Source organism: Lissotriton helveticus, chromosome 6, assembly GCF_964261635.1.
Source record: "Lissotriton helveticus chromosome 6, aLisHel1.1, whole genome shotgun sequence".
Lineage (NCBI taxonomy): Eukaryota > Metazoa > Chordata > Amphibia > Caudata > Salamandridae > Lissotriton > Lissotriton helveticus.
The window spans coordinates 422,595,341-422,621,261 of NC_136067.1; the positions used below are offsets into that span (position 1 = coordinate 422,595,341).

General features: G+C 49.4%; 1 protein-coding gene across 11 annotated transcripts in view; it reads right to left on the reverse strand.

The window, feature by feature from the left end:
- Positions 1-25,921, reverse strand: part of DCDC2C (doublecortin domain containing 2C) — a 5,988,712-nt gene that overhangs the window by 5,253,537 nt on the left and 709,254 nt on the right. The window lies entirely within an intron of this gene.

Genomic DNA, 25,921 nt, shown 5'->3' on the forward strand with positions numbered 1-25,921 from the left:
AAGACAAAACCATCATGTTACATAATCAAATGTGGTGGGCCACAAATCTTACAACTATTTTTCTACTCTATAATAAGCATTTATCGATAATGAACAAAACAAGGGTAACTATTGGCAAATGAAGATGCAAAAAAGCAATATAGAAAGACAGGAAGGGTTGAAAGAAATTACAGAAAACAAAATCATGCGCATAGTTTGGAGAAAGCAGAGGTAATTGCTCATTTTAATTCTGATCATTAATTCCCTGATACATAACCTTTTATTTATTTCTTTTTAGGTCCCGCCAACTGTTGTTGAAGATCTTTTGTGGACAATACCAATACTTACTGTGAGTTTTCGTTCAGCCCGCTGCTTACCGTTGATAGGCTTTTTTGTCAATCTGTTTTACATGCATATTATTTGATCCCAGGCATCTGTGAGCTAAGATGTGTTTACATCAATCATTGGCGCCCATCCCAGGCCTCTGTGAGCTATGATGTGTTTTCATCAATCATGGCGCCCATCCCAGGCCTCCGTGAGCTAAGATGTGCTTACATCGTATGAGTGTTAGGGTTCTATTGCACTTTCTCGGTATCTCAGGGCCCAGCTGTCTGACATTGTTTGCTAAATTTAAAGCTCGATTACTAATCAGCCGAATATTTGTGGTGATGTTGGCTAGAGGTTAGCTTGTGTTTGTTCATTAATTGTATGGGTTTGCCTTCCTTTTCTTGTGTATGTGCTGTCCCGGAAGCAGAACATCGTCAATAGTGTGGTTCCACTGCTTACTTTTGTTTGTGTATAGTATCTGTCATCATTCACTTAAAGTGTTCTTCCAGCGGTGGCACACCATGCTGTGTTATTTTTAAATCACTTAATATCCTCTTCCTACAAAAACGAACGTGTTATTGGGTACAGTTATAAATGTTCACATATTGCTGAGCGCCACTCTTCCCTGTCTTTGTGCGGGTGTTTCCTACAGCGCGAGCCTCCACGAGCCGTCCCTTGGCCCGCGGCGTTGGCCAAGTTCTCCCGGGCACCCCTGGGGGGCTATGATCTTTACCACCCCCCCCCTGCCCCTGCGTCTCTCCTCTCTGGCGTCGTGCCCATCGGGCCAGGTTTCCTCTTGGGGCAACACTATTTTCTGGCGCCTCCGTCCCCGAGGATCTGCCTTTGCGATGTACAGTCGCGCACTGCCCCACGCACTCATTGGCAGGTACATGGCGTGGGGTGGCCTCAATTGTCGGGGCCCAGCGGCTTAGGCGTGAGCGGGGGCTTGGTCTGTAGGGTAATGGCCGACTCGCCCCGGGATCTTTTGCCCTGCTGCGTCGACTGGTGTATAGGGCTATGCCTCCCAGCAGGCTAGATGCGTTTAATTATACAGTAATGCAGTATGCAATTATTACAGTGCTGTAGGAGGCAATTGATACAGTGTGGTAGGACTTGTAGCAACTCCAGTGCGCCTTCTGCCCCCGCACTGTGTTCATGTAGGCGGCAGAGCGCTTCACAGTAGGAACAGTATTGACACAGGAGGAGAAAATTACTAGTGTACAGATTACAAGCTGTCTTTCAAGAAAAGAGTGGCGTGTGCAGGTTACACAATTGTACCAAGCTCTGGCGCAAACATTGCTCTAGGGGTCAGAGCGCCGCATAGAAGAACCATTTTCAATTAATACAAGCCATGGTTCATGCTTCCATCATGCTGCGGGGCAGGAGCGGTAGCTTTGTCTAGTTACAAGTTTTTATGTAGCGCGGCCTTTGCCCATAGGTGTCAGAGCGCATATAAGTCAAGATGATATATTCAGTATGTTTATGGGTTTGAGTACCTGCATTTGAGGTGTGCGGTACACCTAATCACCAGCTAGTGTACTCTGCATAAGGCCGCTAATGTGTACGTGTGTCTGGGTGCCCCTGTGCAAGACGTGTGATACTTCAGGCTATGCAGCAGGCTATAACTGTATGAGGTGAAGAATGTGTACGTGTAACTGTGTGCCCATATTAGAGATCTGTGTTACTCCAGACAAACAGTAAGCCAACCATGCATGAGGTGATCAGTATGTACAGGTGACCAAGGATCCAGTTCTAGGACTTATGCGATACACCAGCCAAGCAAATGCTACTGCATAGTGTGGACAATATGTACACACAACCATTTGCTGGTGTACAGGAGATGTGCAGTGTTTCAGGCCACCAGCGTACAGATACAGTATGTTGTGGCTAAAATATTTATGGGATTGAGTGCCCACCTTTAAGGGGCCTTTACTAGAGCAAGCCGTCCACTACATGATATATGTATTCAGGTGTCTGAGGCATGTTTGTCGTTATGTGCGAAGCACCTATCCCTGCATGCTGTGGTCGGAGGGCATGTAAAGGAGGGGCATGTAAATGAGTGGCCATGCAGAGGAATTGCGAGGACCAGACACGGTGTGAGGGGCGCGCAGCGCAAGTGTGTATGAGCGCCTGTCACCCGCAGGAGAGGTGCCGAACAATGGGTCATGTGTGCACAGCAGACTTATCGGTCCAGGAGAGGTGCGTAATTGTGCGCTCAGTTTACATGTATGTGATGGACGCCTGCTCTTGCGCATTTGTAAGGCAATTTTGAGCGTTTACTGGACTCCAACTATCATTATCTCAAAACAAGATAGTGCGACTGTCAGAACAGATGTACGTAGACCACAACAGTGTGGAATCAGTATGCCAAAGGTGTTAATTTTCAGTCACTTTTCATGTATTTGGCGTCTTTTGAGTCTCTTCTAATACTGTAGAGCAGGCACTCCATAGAATTACACGTCTAAGTGTGCTAGGGGGATCAACGAGCCGCGTTGTGACTCTTTAATGGCTGTGTGGAAATTCATATTGGCACCTGAATATCATACATATTGCAGATTTGCTACTGTGCTTACTCCTGTGGAGCTCAATTGGGAGGGGTCCTCTCTTTTGGGTATTATCTTACTGTACTGTCATGGCAAGATATGACTGTATGGAAGTCCGTCTAGGATGTGCCATAATTAGGATATTTAGCAAATTCTAGGTCTAGCCCTAAGCTAATAGGTTCATATTAACCCCCTGCGCATATCAATCTCCTGGGGCCTTAACCAAGAGGTATAGTTAGTCTTGTTTATGAACAATCCCGGGACCTGCACTGTTTCTAACTTACATGTGCAAAAATTCCTAGGCAATCATATTAAAACCAAGGGAACTAGTATAGGGAGGGACGGACACTGAGGTAAATGCACATAATTTCATATGTTATTTATTTAACAATCAAAACATTGTACACATAATAATTAGATTAAAAATATTTGTCACAATTTTAGATACACAGTTAAAATAAACTTAAATTAATAACAAAAGCCAACAATAATCAAAAAAACAGTTGGTATTTAAAAAAAGGAAGTGGCAAGAATTTTTATTCGACGCGCGTTTCGGCGTACAAGACAAAGCCTTCCTCAGGAGCCACACAAATTTTAAAAGCAGGGACAGGGTGCGTCTGTCTTTGATCTTTTACTCGATATGTACGAAACCTACAGTTTATATGGTCGGATTTTCTTGAAGACAATTGCAGTCCTTACATGAGTGTTGTGAACACCTTTATATAAAAATAACCACGATCATATGCTAAAGCGTCTGATGAATGAAACACAGCTCGGGTTGAAAAACCGTGTAAACAGACGGAAAATACCAATGATTTATGGCAACAGTTTTATCAAGGAATTGTAAAAGGTCTCTAATTTTTCAATGACCCAATCAACGCTACCGAAGCGGTATTTAAAAATGGAATTTCTTCGTCGGTGCGAAGCGGAAATGCATTCTACCGCACCTGCTCGTCTTTCATGACAGGATAATGCCGGATATACGAGTCAAGCTATAACTGGTGAGGGACGAGGGAAGATACTGCTGGCGTCTAGCGTCCGTTAAGGCGTTGACCCATGTTTCTAACTTAACCATGAGAAGAAAAGGTCACATGACAATAGTCATTTGCTCTTCCATAATACTGCTGTTGTCCGTCTGTTCATCCAAGGCTCTGGAATCTGGGAGGCAGCCTATCCGCTGAGCCATCAGTTCGGGAGCATCTGCTGCCTTTTAGTAGTATGTAGGGTCTACAGCCTGCAGTGTTACAATCATTTCACGTACTAGTGGAGCAACTGTGCAACCACAGCCTGAGCCTGGATTGCCAATAATACCTAAGAAGTGGGCCCCTAGAAGACTCTCAATATAGAGTTGCTCACGGAGTGAAGTAACAGCTGTTATGGAAACTCAGAATGTCTATCTGGTATTCCAACACCCCTTTTGTCATTTTCACTATTATGGGTGGTGGCTTTGCACGGGGCATGTGTTACCAGCTGTTTACCTTTGCAATCCTGTATATAAAATGTAAGTCCACCACGCAAGTTATGCTAAATTATGCATTGTGCACTGAAATATCCCTCTGTACTTTGCTTGAATAGTTGCACAAGCGTACACAAAGCACAGTTTACAGTTGAATGTTGAGAACTGCACTTCGGCAGAAGTTGTACATTACTGGGTGTAGTCTGCTGATGCTTTGTGTGAAGGTGTGTGGTGGGTCTCAGTGGCATGCGCTGGTTCTCCTATGGTATAGATTAGGGAGCGATATCAGCAGGGGAGGCTCCCTCCTCTATTGGGCTCTTTCCAGGGGTATGACCTCACGAACCTGGGATAGTCTACACTATTGCTGTAGAGGGATTTGTTCCCGGGGGTATATGCTGATTAGTTTCAGAGGGGCTTTTAGTTTCAGCGGGCGTGTCATGATGCAGGTCGGGATCTGAGGGGGCACTTGGTTCAGTCCCAGCAATCACGTGGCTGTCCGGGGCCCCCGCAACATACCTGCAGTATCTCTGCCTCCACTGATATCGTTATTTTCGCGGGCTCGCAGAAAAGGCCGGCGGCCGCCACCACTCATCCGCTCCCTCCTGGGCGGGCGGCGGTCTTCAATTCGGCTGCTACAGAGTCCTCCGTCTAGGCCCCAACGCCGGGGCCTCTAGGCCAGCTTCTCCCGGGCACCTCGGGGGGACGCCGATCACTTCAGCTGCGCTCCCCTGCTTCTCCACCTCTCGCAGCGGCACCACAGCTGATCCACCGCACCTCCGCTCCCTCGACGCCGGGTGCCCGGAACCGACAGAGCACCCCGGCGCGACTATCAGGGACGGGGAGCCGCCATCTTTCCCCGCATTCCCCCCCCCCGCCCCAGCGTCTCTCCTCTCTGGCGTTGTGCCCATCGGGCCAGATTTCCGCTTGGGGCAACACTATTTTCTGGCGCCTCCGTCCCCGAAGATCTGCCTTTGCGATGTACAGTCACGCACTGCCCCACGCACTCATTGGCAGGTACATGGCGTGGGGTGGCCTCAATTGTCGGGGCCCAGCGGCTTAGGCGTGAGCGGGGGCTTGGTCTGTAGGGTAATGGCCGACTCGCCCCGGGATCTTTTGCCCTGCTGCGTCGACTGGTGTATAGGGCTATGCCTCCCAGCAGGCTAGATGCGTTTAATTATACAGTAATGCACTATGCAATTATTACAGTGCTGTAGGAGGCGATTGATACAGTGTGGTAGGACTTGTAGCAACTCCAGTGCGCCTTCTGCCCCCGCACTGTGTTCATGTAGGCGGCAGAGCGCTTCACAGTAGGAACAGTATTGACACAGGAGGAGAAAATTACTAGTGTACAGATTACAAGCTGTCTTTCAAGAAAAGAGTGGCGTGTGCAGGTTACACAATCGTACCAAGCTCTGGCGCAAACATTGCTCTAGGGGTCAGAGCGCCGCATAGAAGAACCATTTTCAATTAATACAAGCCATGGTTCATGCTTCCATCATGCTGCGGGGCAGGAGCGGTAGCTTTGTCTAGTTACAAGTTTTTATGTAGCGCGGCCTTTGCCCATAGGTGTCAGAGCGCATTACAGAGAATCAGTTTCACTACAGGGCCTCCGGGCTAATATTTCGATATTAGACAGAAACGTCTACAGTTTCTTAGGAAAGGAGGTGAGCGGAAGTGTTCAATTACACAAGCTATGTTCTGCCATATGGTTTGTGTACACCTGTATTGAAAGTGCTTCAGTGCGTGTGAGGCAACCAGGCTAGCAGCAAGCCGACACTGCATGATATACTCAGCAGGTACATATCCTGGGTGCCTGCATATAAGTCAAGATGATATATTCAGTATGTTTATGGGTTTGAGTACCTGCATTTGAGGTGTGCGGTACACCTAATCACCAGCTAGTGTACTCTGCATAAGGCCGCTAATGTGTACGTGTGTCTGGGTGCCCCTGTGCAAGACGTGTGATACTTCAGGCTATGCAGCAGGCTATAACTGTATGAGGTGAAGAATGTGTACGTGTAACTGTGTGCCCATATTAGAGATCTGTGTTACTCCAGACAAACAGTAAGCCAACCATGCATGAGGTGATCAGTATGTACAGGTGACCAAGGATCCAGTTCTAGGACTTATGCGATACACCAGCCAAGCAAATGCTACTGCATAGTGTGGACAATATGTACACACAACCATTTGCTGGTGTACAGGAGATGTGCAGTGTTTCAGGCCACCAGCGTACAGATACAGTATGTTGTGGCTAAAATATTTATGGGATTGAGTGCCACCTTTAAGGGGCCTTTACTAGAGCAAGCCGTCCACTACATGATAGATGTATTCAGGTGTCTGAGGCATGTTTGTCGTTATGTGCGAAGCACCTATCCCTGCATGCTGTGGTCGGAGGGCATGTAAAGGAGGGGCATGTAAATGAGTGGCCATGCAGAGGAATTGCATGGACCAGACACAGTGTGAGGGGCGCGCAGCGCAAGTGTGTATGAGCGCCTGTCACCCGCAGGAGAGGTGCCGAACAATGGGTCATGTGTGCACAGCAGACTTATCGGTCCAGGAGAGGTGCGTAATTGTGCGCTCAGTTTACATGTATGTGATGGACGCCTGCTCTTGCGCATTTGTAAGGCCATTTTGAGCGTTTACTGGACTCCATCTATCATTATCTCAAAACAAGATAGTGCGACTGTCAGAACAGATGTACGTAGACCACAACAGTGTGGAATCAGTGTGCCAAAGGTGTTAATTTTCAGTCACTTTTCATGTATTTGGCGTCTTTTGAGTCTGTTCTAATACTGTAGAGCAGGCACTCCATAGAATTACACGGCTAAGTGTGCTAGGGGGATCCCCGAGCCGCGTTGTGACTCTTTAATGGCTGTGTGGAAATTCATATTGGCACCTGAATATCATACATATTGCAGATTTGCTACTGTGCTTACTCCTGTGAGGCTCAATTGGGAGGGGTCCTCTCTTTTGGGTATTATCTTACTGTACTGTCATGGCAAGATATGACTGTATGGAAGTCCGTCTAGGATGTGCCATAATTAGGATATTTAGCAAATTCTAGGTCTAGCCCTAAGCTAATAGGTTCATATTAACCCCCTGCGCATATCAATCTCCTGGGGCCTTAACCAAGAGGTATAGTTAGTCTTGTTTATGAACAATCCCGGGACCTGCACTGTTTCTAACTTACATGTGCAAAAATATTCCTAGGCAATCATATTAAAACCAAGGGAACTAGTATAGGGAGGGACGGACACTGAGGTAAATGCACATAATTTCATATGTTATTTATTTAACAATCAAAACATTGTACACATAATAATTAGATAAAAAATATTTGTCACAATTTTAGATACACAGTTAAAATAAACTTAAATTAATAACAAAAGCCAACAATAATCAAAAAAACAGTTGGTATTTAAAAAAAGGAAGTGGCAAGAATTTGTATTCGACGCGCGTTTCGGCGTACAAGACAAAGCCTTCCTCAGGAGCCACACAAATTTTAAAAGCAGGGACAGGGTGCGTCTGTCTTTGCTCTTTTACTCGATATGTACGAAACCTACAGTTTATATGGTCGGATTTTCTTGAAGACAATTGCAGTCCTTACATGAGTGTTGTGAACACCTTTATATAAAAATAACCACGATCATATGCTAAAGCGTCTGATGAATGAAACACAGCTCGGGTTGAAAAACCGTGTAAACAGACGGAAAATACCAATGATTTATGGCAACAGTTTTATCAAGGAATTGTAAAAGGTCTCTAATTTTTCAATGACCCAATCAACGCTACCGAAGCGGTAATTAAAAATGGAATTTCTTCGTCGGTGCGAAGCGGAAATGCATTCTACCGCACCTGCTCGTCTTTCATGACAGGATAATGCCGGATATACGAGTCAAGCTATAACTGGTGAGGGACGAGGGAAGATACTGCTGGCGTCTAGCGTCCGTTAAGGCGTTGACCCATGTTTCTAACTTAACCATGAGAAGAAAAGGTCACATGACAATAGTCATTTGCTCTTCCATAATACTGCTGTTGTCCGTCTGTTCATCCAAGGCTCTGGAATCTGGGAGGCAGCCTATCCGCTGAGCCATCAGTTCGGGAGCATCTGCTGCCTTTTAGTAGTATGTAGGGTCTACAGCCTGCAGTGTTACAATCATTTCACGTACTAGTGGAGCAACTGTGCAACCACAGCCTGAGCCTGGATTGCCAATAATACCTAAGAAGTGGGCCCCTAGAAGACTCTCAATATAGAGTTGCTCACGGAGTGAAGTAACAGCTGTTATGGAAACTCAGAATGTCTATCTGGTATTCCAACACCCCTTTTGTCATTTTCACTATTATGGGTGGTGGCTTTGCACGGGGCATGTGTTACCAGCTGTTTACCTTTGCAATCCTGTATATAAAATGTAAGTCCACCACGCAAGTTATGCTAAATTATGCATTGTGCACTGAAATATCCCTCTGTACTTTGCTTGAATAGTTGCACAAGCGTACACAAAGCACAGTTTACAGTTGAATGTTGAGAACTGCACTTCGGCAGAAGTTGTACATTACTGGGTGTAGTCTGCTGATGCTTTGTGTGAAGGTGTGTGGTGGGTCTCAGTGGCATGCGCTGGTTCTCCTATGGTATAGATTAGGGAGCGATATCAGCAGGGGAGGCTCCCTCCTCTATTGGGCTCTTTCCAGGGGTATGACCTCACGAACCTGGGATAGTCTACACTATTGCTGTAGAGGGATTTGTTCCCGGGGGTATATGCTGATTAGTTTCAGAGGGGCTTTTAGTTTCAGCGGGCGTGTCATGATGCAGGTCGGGATCTAAGGGGGCACTTGGTTCAGTCCCAGCAATCACGTGGCTGTCCGGGGCCCCCGCAACATACCTGCAGTATCTCTGCCTCCACTGATATCGTTATTTTCGCGGGCTCGCAGAAAAGGCCGGCGGCCGCCACCACTCATCCGCTCCCTCCTGGGCGGGCGGCGGTCTTCAATTCGGCTGCTACAGAGTCCTCCGTCTAGGCCCCAACGCCGGGGCCTCTAGGCCAGCTTCTCCCGGGCACCTCGGGGGGACGCCGATCACTTCAGCTGCGCTCCCCTGCTTCTCCACCTCTCGCAGCGGCACCACAGCTGATCCACCGCACCTCCGCTCCCTCGACGCCGGGTGCCCGGAACCGACAGAGCACCCCGGCGCGACTATCAGCGACGGGGAGCCGCCATCTTTCCCCGCATTCCCCCCCCCCGCCCCAGCGTCTCTCCTCTCTGGCGTTGTGCCCATCGGGCCAGATTTCCGCTTGGGGCAACACTATTTTCTGGCGCCTCCGTCCCCGAAGATCTGCCTTTGCGATGTACAGTCACGCACTGCCCCACGCACTCATTGGCAGGTACATGGCGTGGGGTGGCCTCAATTGTCGGGGCCCAGCGGCTTAGGCGTGAGCGGGGGCTTGGTCTGTAGGGTAATGGCCGACTCGCCCCGGGATCTTTTGCCCTGCTGCGTCGACTGGTGTATAGGGCTATGCCTCCCAGCAGGCTAGATGCGTTTAATTATACAGTAATGCACTATGCAATTATTACAGTGCTGTAGGAGGCGATTGATACAGTGTGGTAGGACTTGTAGCAACTCCAGTGCGCCTTCTGCCCCCGCACTGTGTTCATGTAGGCGGCAGAGCGCTTCACAGTAGGAACAGTATTGACACAGGAGGAGAAAATTACTAGTGTACAGATTACAAGCTGTCTTTCAAGAAAAGAGTGGCGTGTGCAGGTTACACAATCGTACCAAGCTCTGGCGCAAACATTGCTCTAGGGGTCAGAGCGCCGCATAGAAGAACCATTTTCAATTAATACAAGCCATGGTTCATGCTTCCATCATGCTGCGGGGCAGGAGCGGTAGCTTTGTCTAGTTACAAGTTTTTATGTAGCGCGGCCTTTGCCCATAGGTGTCAGAGCGCATTACAGAGAATCAGTTTCACTACAGGGCCTCCGGGCTAATATTTCGATATTAGACAGAAACGTCTACAGTTTCTTAGGAAAGGAGGTGAGCGGAAGTGTTCAATTACACAAGCTATGTTCTGCCATATGGTTTGTGTACACCTGTATTGAAAGTGCTTCAGTGCGTGTGAGGCAACCAGGCTAGCAGCAAGCCGACACTGCATGATATACTCAGCAGGTACATATCCTGGGTGCCTGCATATAAGTCAAGATGATATATTCAGTATGTTTATGGGTTTGAGTACCTGCATTTGAGGTGTGCGGTACACCTAATCACCAGCTAGTGTACTCTGCATAAGGCCGCTAATGTGTACGTGTGTCTGGGTGCCCCTGTGCAAGACGTGTGATACTTCAGGCTATGCAGCAGGCTATAACTGTATGAGGTGAAGAATGTGTACGTGTAACTGTGTGCCCATATTAGAGATCTGTGTTACTCCAGACAAACAGTAAGCCAACCATGCATGAGGTGATCAGTATGTACAGGTGACCAAGGATCCAGTTCTAGGACTTATGCGATACACCAGCCAAGCAAATGCTACTGCATAGTGTGGACAATATGTACACACAACCATTTGCTGGTGTACAGGAGATGTGCAGTGTTTCAGGCCACCAGCGTACAGATACAGTATGTTGTGGCTAAAATATTTATGGGATTGAGTGCCACCTTTAAGGGGCCTTTACTAGAGCAAGCCGTCCACTACATGATAGATGTATTCAGGTGTCTGAGGCATGTTTGTCGTTATGTGCGAAGCACCTATCCCTGCATGCTGTGGTCGGAGGGCATGTAAAGGAGGGGCATGTAAATGAGTGGCCATGCAGAGGAATTGCATGGACCAGACACAGTGTGAGGGGCGCGCAGCGCAAGTGTGTATGAGCGCCTGTCACCCGCAGGAGAGGTGCCGAACAATGGGTCATGTGTGCACAGCAGACTTATCGGTCCAGGAGAGGTGCGTAATTGTGCGCTCAGTTTACATGTATGTGATGGACGCCTGCTCTTGCGCATTTGTAAGGCCATTTTGAGCGTTTACTGGACTCCATCTATCATTATCTCAAAACAAGATAGTGCGACTGTCAGAACAGATGTACGTAGACCACAACAGTGTGGAATCAGTGTGCCAAAGGTGTTAATTTTCAGTCACTTTTCATGTATTTGGCGTCTTTTGAGTCTGTTCTAATACTGTAGAGCAGGCACTCCATAGAATTACACGGCTAAGTGTGCTAGGGGGATCCCCGAGCCGCGTTGTGACTCTTTAATGGCTGTGTGGAAATTCATATTGGCACCTGAATATCATACATATTGCAGATTTGCTACTGTGCTTACTCCTGTGAGGCTCAATTGGGAGGGGTCCTCTCTTTTGGGTATTATCTTACTGTACTGTCATGGCAAGATATGACTGTATGGAAGTCCGTCTAGGATGTGCCATAATTAGGATATTTAGCAAATTCTAGGTCTAGCCCTAAGCTAATAGGTTCATATTAACCCCCTGCGCATATCAATCTCCTGGGGCCTTAACCAAGAGGTATAGTTAGTCTTGTTTATGAACAATCCCGGGACCTGCACTGTTTCTAACTTACATGTGCAAAAATATTCCTAGGCAATCATATTAAAACCAAGGGAACTAGTATAGGGAGGGACGGACACTGAGGTAAATGCACATAATTTCATATGTTATTTATTTAACAATCAAAACATTGTACACATAATAATTAGATAAAAAATATTTGTCACAATTTTAGATACACAGTTAAAATAAACTTAAATTAATAACAAAAGCCAACAATAATCAAAAAAACAGTTGGTATTTAAAAAAAGGAAGTGGCAAGAATTTGTATTCGACGCGCGTTTCGGCGTACAAGACAACGCCTTCCTCAGGAGCCACACAAATTTTAAAAGCAGGGACAGGGTGCGTCTGTCTTTGCTCTTTTACTCGATATGTACGAAACCTACAGTTTATATGGTCGGATTTTCTTGAAGACAATTGCAGTCCTTACATGAGTGTTGTGAACACCTTTATATAAAAATAACCACGATCATATGCTAAAGCGTCTGATGAATGAAACACAGCTCGGGTTGAAAAACCGTGTAAACAGACGGAAAATACCAATGATTTATGGCAACAGTTTTATCAAGGAATTGTAAAAGGTCTCTAATTTTTCAATGACCCAATCAACGCTACCGAAGCGGTAATTAAAAATGGAATTTCTTCGTCGGTGCGAAGCGGAAATGCATTCTACCGCACCTGCTCGTCTTTCATGACAGGATAATGCCGGATATACGAGTCAAGCTATAACTGGTGAGGGACGAGGGAAGATACTGCTGGCGTCTAGCGTCCGTTAAGGTGTTGACCCATGTTTCTAACTTAACCATGAGAAGAAAAGGTCACATGACAATAGTCATTTGCTCTTCCATAATACTGCTGTTGTCCGTCTGTTCATCCAAGGCTCTGGAATCTGGGAGGCAGCCTATCCGCTGAGCCATCAGTTCGGGAGCATCTGCTGCCTTTTAGTAGTATGTAGGGTCTACAGCCTGCAGTGTTACAATCATTTCACGTACTAGTGGAGCAACTGTGCAACCACAGCCTGAGCCTGGATTGCCAATAATACCTAAGAAGTGGGCCCCTAGAAGACTCTCAATATAGAGTTGCTCACGGAGTGAAGTAACAGCTGTTATGGAAACTCAGAATGTCTATCTGGTATTCCAACACCCCTTTTGTCATTTTCACTATTATGGGTGGTGGCTTTGCACGGGGCATGTGTTACCAGCTGTTTACCTTTGCAATCCTGTATATAAAATGTAAGTCCACCACGCAAGTTATGCTAAATTATGCATTGTGCACTGAAATATCCCTCTGTACTTTGCTTGAATAGTTGCACAAGCGTACACAAAGCACAGTTTACAGTTGAATGTTGAGAACTGCACTTCGGCAGAAGTTGTACATTACTGGGTGTAGTCTGCTGATGCTTTGTGTGAAGGTGTGTGGTGGGTCTCAGTGGCATGCGCTGGTTCTCCTATGGTATAGATTAGGGAGCGATATCAGCAGGGGAGGCTCCCTCCTCTCTTGGGCTCTTTCCAGGGGTATGACCTCACAAACCTGGGATAGTCTACACTATTGCTGTAGAGGGATTTGTTCCCGGGGGTATATGCTGATTAGTTTCAGAGGGGCTTTTAGTTTCAGCGGGCGTGTCATGATGCAGGTCGGGATCTAAGGGGGCACTTGGTTCAGTCCCAGCAATCCCTTGGTGGTGGTCCTAAGTCATCCTTACAGACAAGCTATCTTAGAGGTAGCATGGCCTAAGCTGCTTCCAGACTAAAACCAGAGAGGGCAGGTGATGCCTGCTGTTAATACCTGTTCAATCCTGTATTGGCATATGCAAGGACATTGTCCAAGGTATATAGTATAATATGTATTGATCCCTTCTATGCCCCTGTGTTCTTTTGAGTATAGCAGCACAAGCGTTCTTCGTAGCACACTTTCTCTATGTTATGCGGAGAACGGCGTGTCAGCAGTAGCTGTAACTTGGCTGGGTATACCCTGCTGACGCTTGTTGTGAAGGGTGTGGTTGAGTTTCGGGGCATGTGCTGGAACGCCTATTGTTCGATACGAAGTGCCTTCAGCAGTAGGGGCCCCTCCTCATCACTTTGTCATTTCCTGGTAGTATGACTTCACAAACCGGGGATGGTTACACTAAGGTTGTAAAGGAATAAAAGACCCGGGGGTATCTGCAGATTAGTGGCAGAGGGGCCTGGGTTTCCTCAGGCATGTAATGTTCATGTCAGGATCAGGTCACTTCGAGGTGGAAAGGGTCCACCGCTCACCTGTCGTTTTGGTCTTGTTCCTTTGACTGACATGATGCTCTGCAGAGCAAGGGTTGCAGGTTTCCCTAAGAAGCGAAGTGGTGGGGGGCCCGGACGGCGACGGTGGCCGCCGGCCAGGCTGTGGCGGAGTTACTTGGCGATCCGGAAGCAGAGAGGTGCAACACTGTACTTAATCAGGCACATAGGGGGGCCAGAGCCTAACCTAGAACCTCATGGGAGGTCTAGGAACCCGTGTCGGCGCCCCAGTAGTCCTTCGGGCGGTCGTGGGCCTGTGCAACCGGGGGTTTGCCTAGATACGCCCCGCAAGGGGCATGAGTAGTGTGATTACCATAATGGTGCAGCAGTTGGGTGGTTCGCCACTGTGCTGATTGGCTCATCAGGCGGGCAGGTGGCGAGAATGCGGCCTGCCCTTGGATCGCCCGTAAGATAACCCACCGTGATTACATAATGTTGTATGTAATAATAAACCTGCAGCAACTTTTCCCAATCTTAACACTTGTGTCTGTGTGTTATTTGCGGGATGTTGTATATGTTGGGGCGGGGGGTTCCTGTTGCCCTGACGTGACTATGTTCAGGCCAGAGGGGTTTGAAAGAGCAGGCCTGGGCAAAGCGAGCGCTACCTAGCGCACAGCGCCACTATGGCAGTTGCGCTGGTTCCCGGGGGTGTTTGGGGAGGGGGGTTTTGCACGCCATCTGATGACTCGGCACCCCCCATCCCCTAAAGAACATCCAATGAGGGCATCGCCAGGGCCGTGAACCGGATTCACTTTAGTGCTTCCGGTTCACACGAACAATGAACATTGGGGTAGTCACGTTTAGACCGGCCTGCCCTGTGCCCCCCCCTTTAAAAGGGGGCAGAGGGAGCAGGAACAGTCTCTTCTTCCTCTCGCTGCACCGAGAACGGCACCCAGGCCATCAGGGGCTCCTTAATTTGTTTCTTTTATTCCCGTACAGGTTGGTGGTGTTCGTGGTCGCGGAGGTTTTGCGGCGCTCGGGACGTGCAGAAGTCCTTCGGCAGCCTCGATCAGGGAGAATTGCGGCTGCGTTTTGCAGGAAGTTCATCGTGCTGCTTTGCCCTGCTGTCCAAGAGGTGTTCTCCCGTGGCTATATTTTGGCGCCTTTCTTACAGTGAAGACTTGGGGGGTTCGAGGAGACCGGACAGGAGGACGATCAGGGGCAGTGCTTGGAGCGGAACTTTGTTAAGTATGCACGCACTGGCTGCATTCCGTGTCGCGAGTTTTGTTTAGTGGTCTGAGCCATCTGCTGGGATTTCGAGTGGCGGCAGCTAGCTCAGGTGGTGAGCGGGGAGGTGCAGAGGGAATTTTTTGTTTGAAGCGAGTTTTTTAGGGCATTTTTGGTATGCCTGTGTTTATTTATTCAACAGCCTGGGGGCAGTGAGCAGCCGTGGGCGTAATTTTCAGCCCGAAGCTGTTAATGTGTGTTTCAATTTAAATAATTGCACACAGTGGTAAAAAGGCATTAGGTGGCGTCATTGGGCGCTTGTCCTTCTTGCTTGAACACGCTAAGGTGCTTACAGGCACTGCAGCAGAACAGGTATCAGTGTGGCCCGGTACTGGTCATTTGTTTCTTTTTTATTTTCAGGCGCATCTCGTGGGAGTACGGCCGGGACAGGTCTCATTCGCTATTAGCGGATGACTAATTGGGTTGATCTTCACGGCAACACGGTCCACGGGGATTGCTCATTGATGGCAGCACCGGCAGGCCTGCACTTTCATCGCTTCTGGTAGCCACGCGGGTTGGAGTTCCTCACTTGACCCAGTGGACTAGCTGGTGGGTGTTGCTCTGGTTGCGTGGGTGCTGTGGTCGGCTGGTGGCTGCTACTACTGTCAGGTAAGGATTCGAGCAGTGTCACAGACTGGTGGGCACGGGTGAATTTGTGCTATCCCCAGGGGTCACAGTTAGACGTAATGGCCCCTAAGGTGAGACGTAACGAGAAAAGGTCCCGCACAGATGTTATGTTGGAGGCCCTGGTGTAACAAGTGCAGGTTATGGGGCAGGCTTTGACACGATTGCAGGAGAAGGTTGATGGTTCTGAGGGTGAAAGGAGGCCCAGGCGTCCTATAGTACCTCCTAGAGCTTGTGGCTAAAAGACGTTAGTCCAAGACGGGTGGTAACAGGTCAAGGGGTGACACGGGGACAGCCCCTAAGGAGTGTATACCCCAGCCTGCGGTTCCCACACCAGGCCCGCTGGGCAAAGAGGAAGCCCCTACCCCATTAATTGAATTACAGTCAGGAGACCACCCACAGGCTCCAGCTGTCCCTCCAGTGGAAGGTACAGGGGTGGCTACGCCGGTCCAGCAAGACATCTTGGCCAACCTGGCAGCGATATTGCCATGGCTTGAGACAGTGGGGAACTGATCCCCAGCAGCTGGGGCATCAGGCAGCGGGGGCGATGCCATTGAGAAGACAAGACAAATAATGCCTCAGATGGGGAAGGCAAAGTCAAATGGGGAGCCGGAGGGTCAACACCAGCAGTAACGGCGGGAAGAGCAAAGCCTGTGGCCGCAATGCCAGTAATTGGTGGTGGAGGTCCAGTGGCTGTATGCATAACAGCAGTTCCAGAAACACAGAAGGCAGCTGACACAGCAGCAGCAGCAGGTATAACAAAAACACTGCCAACGCTAGGTGTGGGGGAACTGGGTTCATCTTGGCAACAGTTGGGGCAGCATTTGTCGCAAGAAACAAAGGAAAAAATATGGATGGGGGCATATGTTAAAAACAATTCACTGTTTACAGACGAGGGAGAAAGGGAGGAGGCTAAGAAAAACAAGGAGTGGATGCTCCTCAGGGAGTGGTCGAATGTGGCCTTGAAATACAGAGGGGAAGAAAACTTGGCTAGTTGGGTGCAGGGTTTTACCATTTACACGGCAATCATGCTAGAACGTTTCCCAGACGTGGGGTCAGAGATGGCATGTTACTAGAACAGGATAACGGTAGCTCAGGCTTCTCAGGTGGGCGACGGGTGGAGGGAGTACGATAAGGAAGGGCAAAGGCGCAAGATAAAACTTTAAGATGGAATCAGATGTTTATTTATTCATTTTAGACACTTGGTGCAGGGCCAATCTGACAGCTTCCGGGGGCAGATGCCGGACAATGTTAGGTTTCAGCCCTTTCGCGCAGGCCCCTCAGGCAATGCGGGGGGCACCTCGGGGAGGATGGGAAGTGCAGGGAAAAGAGGGCTGTGTTTTGATTTCAATAAGCAGACCTGTATAGAGCCCCTGGCACGTGTCCGTTCAAGCATAACTACGGCTTCTGTGGTAACGCATCACACCCCGAGGCTAAGTGCTTCAAGAAGTCCAGGGAGAAAGGGGACAGAATGCAGAATTGAGGGAATATCACTTGAAATGACCAGATCCCCCATAAAGATCAGCGCCATGATCCCTTGGTTAAACATTTATAACTTCCCAAAAGCTGCACAAACGATCAGGGAAGGGTTCCTGACAGGTTTCAGAATCCCAGCGCAGGGTTACAAGGGGGTGGCACACTGCAGGAATCAACTTCCCGTCCGAGCCAATGGTAATATAGCAGCAGCAAAAATTGAGATGGAAGTAAGACTGGGTAGGGTAGCAGGCCCATTTGATGATGTCCCAATGGAAGATTTAGTTTGGTCACCACTGGGAGTGGTTCCCAAAAAGGTACAGGGTGAATTCCGCTTAACACACAATCTTTCAGCACTGAGGGGGAATTCTGTGAATGAAGCGATGTAGTGTGAAATATGCATCTTTTGACCAAGCAGTTGACATGCTGAAACATCTAGTTCAGGGAGCATTGTTAGGGAAGTGCGACATTGAGGCAGCTTTCCGATTGTTGCCAGTGCACCCTCTGGACTTTCATCTTCTGGGTTTCCAATTTCAGGGAACGTGCTATGTGGACAAATGTATGTCAATGGGTTATCCAGTATCTGGTGCCTATTTTGAGAAGTTTAGCCCCTTTTTGGAGTGGGTTTTCAGGCAAGACACAGGTCACCAATGGGTGTTACATTACCTCGATGACTTTCTCTTCTTGGGGGCATCAAGATCAGAGGAGTGCAGAACAGCATTAACAAAGTTCTGCGCCCTCATGCAGGAGTTTGGTGTGCCATTGGCACCCGGTAAGACAGTGGGCCCTATCACAAAGATAGAATTCCAGGGGATTGTGTTCGATTCTGCCGAAGGGGTGTCTAGGTTGCCGGCGGAAAAAGTAAATGATTTCAGGGCAGCTTTACAGCAATGCTTAACTAAAGAAAAAGTGACTGCATCAGTTACAGCAAGTAGTGGGTCCGTTGAATTTTTCACTGCGCATAATCCTGATGGCACACCCATTTTCCTGCACCATTGCACAGGCTATGTCCGGGGTCAGGGAGAAGCACCATCACATTAGACTATCCAGCAAGGTCAAGCCAGACATGCTCATTTGGAAGGCATATCTGCGTGATTTCAATGGTAGGGTTGTGTGGCCTAGCCCGCCCAGGTCTAGTCCCGAGTTGCAACTGATGACCGATGCAGCAGGTAGCAAGAGTTTAGGTGCCATTTTGGGGTCCAAATGGGTCGCACAGTGTTGGCCGGGGTGGTGGAGAGACTCTGGGCTCACGTGTAACATAAGCTTCCTTGAGCTCTTCCCCATACTGGTAGCACTGGCTGTTTTGACCGAACAATTGAGAGACTGGTCTGTGATATTCTGGACAAATAACATGGCCGTGGTGGATTGCATTAATGATCAAACAGCAAAGTGCAGCATGATCCTGCGACTGTTAAAAGAGATTGTGTTGCGGTGTATGAGATTGAATTTACTTTTTAGAGCCAAACACGAGCCGGGTATATTAAATCATGCTGCTGATGCATAGTCTCGTTTTAAAATGCAGGCATTCAGGTCACACCACCCAGAGGCAGCGGGACATCCAACACCTTTCCCAGAACTACTTTGGCAGCTTGGTCCCCCCAGTTATTGGACCTGGTGGCAGCTAGCCTAGCTGCCACGAGGGAGACCATGAGGACCAGGAGAGCGAATGAATCGGCGTTTTGGTCTTTGTCAGTTCTTAAGAGACAGTTGGGAGCAAAAATGGCACGACTCAGGTTCAGTGGTCGCTTATCTTCTTTTATTGAGGGATAAGGGGGGTGCAGTGGAGGGGGCTAGGCATCAAGTTACGGCCATCTCCTTTTTACTAAAGCAAAAGGAGAAGGTGAACCAACAAGGAATTTTACAGTGTGCCAGGCTTTAAAGGGCTGGCAACACTTGCAAGGGGCGCAGCCTGACGGAAGGAGACCCATAAGGTTGGACACATTAGCTAAGTTGTTGGTAGGCTTGCAGCGGGTTTGTAGCTTACCAGGGGAGGTTACTCTATTTCAAGCGGCATTCTGCCTAGCATTTTATGGTGCTTTCAGTGTAGGAGAATTGGTACCAAGGAACCAAAAGGACTGGCAGGGGGCTTACAGGTGGAACATGTTAAAATAAACAGTGACTTCGTGTTGATCTCCGTGCACAGGTCCAAAACTGATCAGGGAGGAATTGATGAGAGCATAGTGCTTCACAGGGCTAGGGGTAATGCTTGCTGCCCCGTTACCAGTCTGGAGACATTTATGGCACAGCGGACGTGGGTCACAGCAGGGCCACTTCTGGTACATAAGGACAGGTCACCCCTCACTATCTTTGGCCATGCAAGTCGCTGGCTTAGATTCGGCTAACTTTGGGACCCACTATTTTAGGATTGGGGCGGCAACGAAGGCAGTGGCCATGAGTCTTAGGGAGGAGCACATCAAGAGGATAGGAAGGTGGTCCTCTAACTGCTACAAGCGCCACGTGCAGATGCACATGTTATAGCCCCCCCCACCTCTTTGGGGTTCTGTTTCAGGTTAATTGCAATTTCTTCTTTCTGTGACTCAGAGGGAAGCTCGCGGTGATACTCAGTTACATAGTGCTATATGTAGTAGTGTATGTTTTAGCCTGTCAGTAGGGCGGTGCGCTGATGATTGCTCTATTTCATGTTTGCTTGCAGTTCCTTCATTCTGTGACTCAGGGGAAAAGTCAGCCTCAGTCCACCTTCGCGATAGGAAGACGTCACCTTCTCACTCAGAAGAACGGCGGTTAACGGTCCAAGAACAAACGGCTCAGGTTATGGCCCAAGTTCACTCTTGGGCCCTGGAACAGCAGGAAATCTGGGTCATTGGCCACTCATATGTCCATTGTTTAAAAACGTTCTTTTCAGGGGCCCACGAGGTCAGGGCGCCTAAGTTGGGAGCAAAAATTGTGTTTCATGGGCAGGGTGGAATGTGCATAGGGCAATTCAGGGACCTGGTGAAATGTGCTTTAAAAGAAAGTAAGAGACCACCAGTAATCTGGATGCTGCACTTAGGGGGTAACAACTTGGCTCGCCTGGCACAAATGGTGCTAGTAGAGGAGCTGCTCAGTGAGGTGGGGTGGTTGACAAAGAAGTGCCCGAGGCTGTAATCGTCTGGTCTCACATGATCCCAAGGTTCCAATGGAGTGCGGGTGAGTCAGTGCGGGCTCAGTAAAGCGGATCAACAATAAGTTTGATAAACTGTTGAGGACCCCGATACTGAAGTCAATAGGATATGGGTACATCCAGGGTGATCAGTTCTTTTTGCAAGGCGGGTTTCATCTATCATCCAAAGGGAACCAGGCATTTATGGAAGACATCTTAGCATGGTTGGAGAGCACAGAACTCAGGTCATGACCACCTCGTAAGCTCAGGGGGAGGCCAGATAGTCAGGCAACTATGCTGTCCTGTGGCGGTATGGTTATGATTGGTAAGCATAGTCTTCGGCCCTTAGCGGCCAGCACCATGTAACTCCAGGGGCAGTGACAGCCGGTCAGTAGGCTGTCGAGTGGGGGGCCAGGAGAGTCACTCTTTCCAGGAGGCCTGAGGCCACCCTAACACGCGCATGTGCATCAGGGCGCAAGTATGTAGAACTGCCGCCGCCGTTATGGAGTGTAAGGCTCAGGGTGTAGGAAGGGCCCGGGAGAATGTATCCATCTGATAAGCTGTACCCCCTACGCAAGCTTGCTCCGGTGGAGTAGTATTGTTTGCCGGAATCTGGGGCTGCCCGTCACTGACCTTGCCGTAGGCTCTATTTAAAGGGGACACGCAGAAAGTAAATACACATTGTTAGATTACATTAGGAACTGAGTTGTATTAGAGCATGTTAAGTTTAGACAAGTGACATCATGTATCTATCAATGTATCTGGACTTTCTGCGTAAAGTGTACATAATGTAAAATAATAAACAATGTTTTTCATATGTAATAAATACTGCCAGGGGATCACTCCCCTTAATCCAAAACAGTGTGGTATGAAATGCTTGCCTTGGGGGAGGGAAGGAGCACCCATCCAACCAAGGGTATACCGGGGGTTTCTACGGTAAAAGGGCACTTAGGCAGTACCAGTTTTTGTCTGATTTTGTTACAGGGCCGATTTTGCACCTACGCTGCAAAAACGGTCCTGTAAAAAAAACGGCCCACAAGGGCCCCAAACTGCCCCCCACCCTTGCAGCCGACTGGGGGATTGCCCGGTGCCCGCTACGGGCAGTCCGGCCCTGGTTTGGGGAGGGGGGGGTTTGTGCACCATCTGATGACGCGGCACTCCCCACCCCCTAACGCACATCCAATGAGGGCATCACTCGAGCTGTGAACCGGAAGCACTTTAGTGCTTCCGGTTCACACGAACAACGAACGCTGGGGTAGGCAGGTTTAGACCGGCCTGCCCTATGCCCCCCCTTTAAAAGGGGACAGCGGGAGCAGGAACAGTCTCTTGTTCCTCTCGCTGCACCGCAAATGGCACCCGGGCCACCAGGGGCCCTTTAATTTGTTTCCTGACCCTTCATCCCCTATGGCAGGCAGTTAGAAAGGTGCATTACAGTATTAGTGTTTTTTTTGAGACTAAGTAAATTGTGATGTGTTTGGTCAATTTGAAATAAAAGTGTAATTATATGATGCTTTTCTGTTACATGTAATTTTATGGACATGTGTTGTGTAATGTGTAATAAAGATGCAGTACAATAACGTGGTAATATGTAAGAAACGTGTCTGTAAAATGTTGTGGTAATTTAGCATGGCATAGCAGATTATTAGGTCTTTGTTGCAAGAATTTGTCGTATTTTAGTAGTGTGTCCTTGGTCAGCGGTAAGGTCATGAGTGGTAAGCATAGTATTCGGCCCTTAGCAGCCAGCACCATGCAACTCCAGGGGCAGTGACAGCCAGTTAGTAGGCGGTTGGGGTGTGGGGACCAGGGGAGTCACTCTTTCCAGTAGGCCTGTGGCCACCCTCACACGTGCATGCGCATCAGGGCGCAAGTATGTCGAACTGCCGCCCCCGTTATGGAGTTTAAGGCTCAGGGCATAGGGGGGACCCGGAGGAAAGTATCCGTCCGATAAGCTGTACCCTCTAAGCAAGCTTGCTCCGGTGGAGTAGCACAAGTTACTACTTGTGTAATGATATATCTGTAAGAGACATTAGTTAGTGATAGATTCCTTACCTTAGAATATCCCCAGGCGTCAGACTGGATCCGGAAAAATTCGCGTACCAAGACCCCTGTGCACCGGCAGGCGTCATTCGCGGCTCCACGTCCGTCGTCGGCATGGTTAGCGCTGGAATTACGTCGTCGGAGTACTTAGACACCGCCCATGCGCGCTGACGTCAGTTCTGATACACAGCTTTTCCGCGCCAGATACGCAGAGCCATGATAGAACCGACACTGGTGCCATGAAACTAGGGCCCTAAAAGGGGATGATCTTAACCCTAGATATCGGTTCACAGAACGGGGAGGATGGGTGGGTCGGTAAGGAATCTATCACTAACTAATGTCTCTTACAGATATATAGTTACAAAAGTAGTAACTTGTGCATCTGAAAGAGACACGTTAGTGATAGATTCCTTGCCTTAGAATAGATACCCCAGCAATATCAACCCTGGTGGTGGGTCTGCGAACCAATATTCACACCAGAAAGTCCTGGAGGACAGAACGGCCAAAGAAGCCATTCCTCCGGACTTGACTGTCCAGGCAATAGTGTCTTGCAAACGTGTGTAGCGAGGCCCACATAGCTGCCTGGCAAATGTCCTGCAAGGGCACTCCCCGGCCCAGGGCAGTGGTAGTCGCCGTGGCCCAAATGGAATGAGCCCTCAATCCAACAGGGGGCTCCCTCTTAGCCAAGGAGTAACATGTCTGAATACACAAGATGATCCACCGCGAGATGGTCCGCTTGTGCACCGCCTTTCCCTTCTTAGCGCACACGTAACCAACAAAGAGTTGGTCATCCACCCGGAACTGGCGTATGCGATCCAGCTAGTAAGAGAGCGCACGTTTTGGGTCCAGACGGTGGAGCCTCTCTTCCTCTTTCGAGGGATGCGGAGGCGGAAAGAAGGTAGGCAAGGTAATGGACTGCCGGATGTGGAAGGAAAGAGGGTCTTGTCCGCAACACAACCTTGTCCGGATGGACAGAGAGGAAAGGAGGTGTGGAAGAAAGAGCCTGGAGCTCACTCACTCTCCTGGCAGAGGTGATGGCAACCAGGAAAGCAGTCTTCAGAATGAGAAGACGGAGAGGACAGTTATGGAGCGGCTCAAAGGGAGCACACATTAGGTAAGTAAGAACAAGGTTCAAGTCCCACTGGGGCATCACGAAAGGAACAGGAAGGAACATGTGTGTGATGCCCTTCAAAAACCTATTTACAATTGGGGACTTGAATAAGGAAGGCTGATCAGGTAGCCTCAAGAAGGCGGAAAGGGCAGAAAGGTACCCCTTGATAGTGCCCAGAGCAGAGCCCTGCTGGGCAAGAGAAAGAAGGAAGAGGAGAACCTCAGAAAGGGGTGCAGAGAGTGGATCCACAGCCTTTGCTGTACACCATGCCACAAATCTGTTCCACCTGCAGGCGTATACCGACTTTGTGGAGGGACGCCTGGCTGCCAGAATGACATTACAGACTTCAGGAGGCAAGTCAAATGGCCTCAACTGCCGCCGCTCAATCTCCAAGCTTGTAGGTGGAGACTGGACAGGTTCGGGTGGAGGACCGTCCCCTGCTGCTGCGACAGAAGGTCCTCCCGAAGAGGCAGACGAATCGGGGGATCGACTGACATGCTGAGTAGCTCGGGATACCAGTATCTTCGTGCCCAGTCCGGAGCCACAAGGATAACCTGGGCCCGGTCGCGCCTGATCTTCTTCAGCACTCTGGGCAGAAGTGGTATAGGCGGAAAGGCGTGCAACAGACCGCAACTCCACTTGCGACGAAAAGCGTCTCCGAGCGAGTGCCGCCTTGGAAAGTCCAACACGCAGAACTGATGAGATTGCGCGTTTTCTTCTGTGGCGAATAGATCTAACCAAGGCTCTCCCCACTGCTGAAAGAGGCCTTGCGCCACATCCGAGTTCAGACGCCATTCGTGATCCATCATGCACCGACGGCTGAGTTCGTCCGCCCTGGCATTCAGAGAACCTGCCAGGTGTTGAACCACCAGGGTCACGCCCTGATGTTCCAGCCACTGCCAGAGGCGCAGAGCCTCCTGGCATAGGGTCCACGACCCCACCCGCCCTGTTTGTTGCAGTACCACATGGCGGTGGTGTTGTCCGTGAGCACCTGCACTACACTCCCCCGGACAGAGGGGAGGAATGCCTTCAGTGCTAATCGGATCGCCCGCAGCTCCAAAAGATTGATATGGAGCTGGGACTCCGCCGGAGACCAGAGGCCTCTGATCTGTGCATCTCCCATGTGGCCTCCCCAGCCCTGGAGGGACGCGTCCATCACAACCACGTGCTCCGGGAGGGGTAGGGAGAGGGATCTGCCACTGACCCAATCGCGGTCCGTGAGCCACCACTGCAACTGTCTTGCAGTGCCCTCCGAGATCAAGACATGATCTGACAAGTTGCCCTGATGCTGGGCCCACTGAAACTTCAGGTCCCACTGAAGAGCCTGCATCCGCCACCGGGCGTGATGCACCAGAAGGATGCAGGAGGCCATCAGCCCCAGAAGCCGGGATAAATGCTGAATGATCAGAATCAGAGCCTGAATATCCCAAACCCAATGTTCGGGAGGATAAACCCGAAACTGCACCGAGTCTAGAACCGCTCCGATGAAGAGGAGCTTCTAAGAGGGACACAAGTGCGACTTCGGCATGTTGATGGAGAACCCCAGCAAGTGTAGGAGGTCGCCGTAGTCTGGAGGTGGCTGACGACTGTCTGGGGCGAGCCTGCCTTCAACAACCAGTCGTCGAGGTAGGGGAAGACTGACACCCCTAACCTGCGCAGATGATCTGCGACCACCGCCATTACTTTCATGAACACCCGTGGGGCGCTGGTAAGGCCGAAGGGGAGCACGGTAAACTGAAAGTGCTCGTGGCCTACCGTGAACCGCAGGTAACGCCGGTGGGTCGGCAGGACGGGGATGGGAAAATAAGCGTCCTGCAAGTCCAACGCTACCATCCAGTCTCCAGGGTCCAGGGCAGCTAAGACCTGAGTCAAAGTCAGCATCTTGAACTTCTCCTTCCGGAGGAAGCCGTTGACGTTCCGTAGGTCCAAGATAGGGCATTGTCAGGACTAGGGTGGCTTGCGGTCTAGGGCCCGCCCCACGTCAGGTACCATGTCCTAGGCGTTTGTGTGGAAAGGTACATTGCTTTCCTTCAAAGGGGCGTTGGTGGTACCATTGTACAAAACTGTGATGTACTGTGATGTAATATGCTTTTTATGTCCTGCACTGTACACTTTATATGCAGTTTATCCTCCCCTGTCCGCCTAATGCGTGAGATTTGGCACCCTGAACGCGTCCGCGAGATGCGTGAGGTTTGGCAACCTCAACGCGTCAGCGAGATGCGTGGGA